The following is a 1,222-nucleotide window of genomic DNA, read 5'->3' as shown; positions in this document are numbered from 1 at the left end:
GGCTTCCTGTCCTGGGTGCTATGCTTGGTAGGTGGTGGCCACAGGGCGCTGGTTTTCTAATGGCTCACAGAACTGCAGGCCTGCTTTCCACACTCTTCTGCACATGCGATGCCTTCAGAGCCAGAGACTCCAAGTGCCTGGTGAGTGGAGTGGACTGGACAGAGCCGCTTTGCTCGTGCCCCTCTCCCTGCACCCTCACCAACTCTCGGGCGCAGGTGCCAGGCTGGTGAAACTGTGCTGCACCAGCCAAGGCCTCCCCCACCTTGCCTGGCCCTGCCACACCCCAGGAAAACACTGCCCAGAGGGTGTTGAAACCGCTTTATTCAGGTTGGCTGGTAGTCACAATTGGATCATTTATACAGGGACACCCACTCACCCCTAGGCAAAGCCCCCTCCCCCATGCCCCACTCCACCGCTGGGGGCAGCCCAGTAGAAATATTTACAAATCAGTAGGGGTAGGTGTTCCCCACAGGGAACGGAGGGGACTGTTGGAGGGGAAGCTCTTGGCTCCCAACAGCCCCAGGCCCTCGGCTGGGCTTGGCATGGGTCCCAGGAGGGGCTGGGACATTGGGGGCTGGCAGAGGGGGGCTCCCAATGGAGCCTCAAAGACCCTCCCAGGGGTCCTGCTGGTGCAAATCTCTGCATGGAGCCGGGGGTCGACGATGCCTGGTTCCCCCTCCCTGGGGGGAGGGTTCTGAGAGCAAGCTGTAGGGGGCCGAGCAGGACGCCCCGGCAGGCTCTCCTCCCAGGGCCCCTGGGAGTGACCCTGCTAAGGGGCCACCATTCCCAGCTCTCCACCAGGGGAGGGACCCTAGTTCTGCTTGGAAGATTCAAGTCCAAACTGGGGAGGGGTCACTCCCAGGTCCAAGAGGGAGATGGCAGGAAGGAGGAAGCGTGGCTGGGAGGCCCCTGCTCAGGACAGGACGGGGGACAAGCAGGCAAAGCCAAACACCAGACTCCACAGACGCTGGCGACAGAAAGGGGGGCAGCCTGGGCTCCGGCAGGGTCCCCGCCCCAGCGCTCAGGGCGGCTGTCCCCTGGAGCCCAGGGCCACCTTCTCGCAGCTGAGCCGGGTCACTGCAGGGGTGTGAAGGGTGGGGGTGGGGGGCTTACATGCTGAGCAAGGGTGGTGGGCAGAGGGCAGGCTGGGGGCTGGGGAGGCGGCTGGCTGGCCGCAGGCAGTCCTTTCCCCACGGTCCAGCAGGGCCGGCCGGGCATCAGG

The sequence above is a fragment of the Lepus europaeus genome, chromosome 10 (genome assembly GCF_033115175.1).
Source record: "Lepus europaeus isolate LE1 chromosome 10, mLepTim1.pri, whole genome shotgun sequence".
Classification (NCBI taxonomy): Eukaryota; Metazoa; Chordata; class Mammalia; order Lagomorpha; family Leporidae; genus Lepus; species Lepus europaeus.
The sequence above is the reverse complement of the archived record's forward strand: the minus strand, read 5'-3'. Positions refer to the sequence as shown.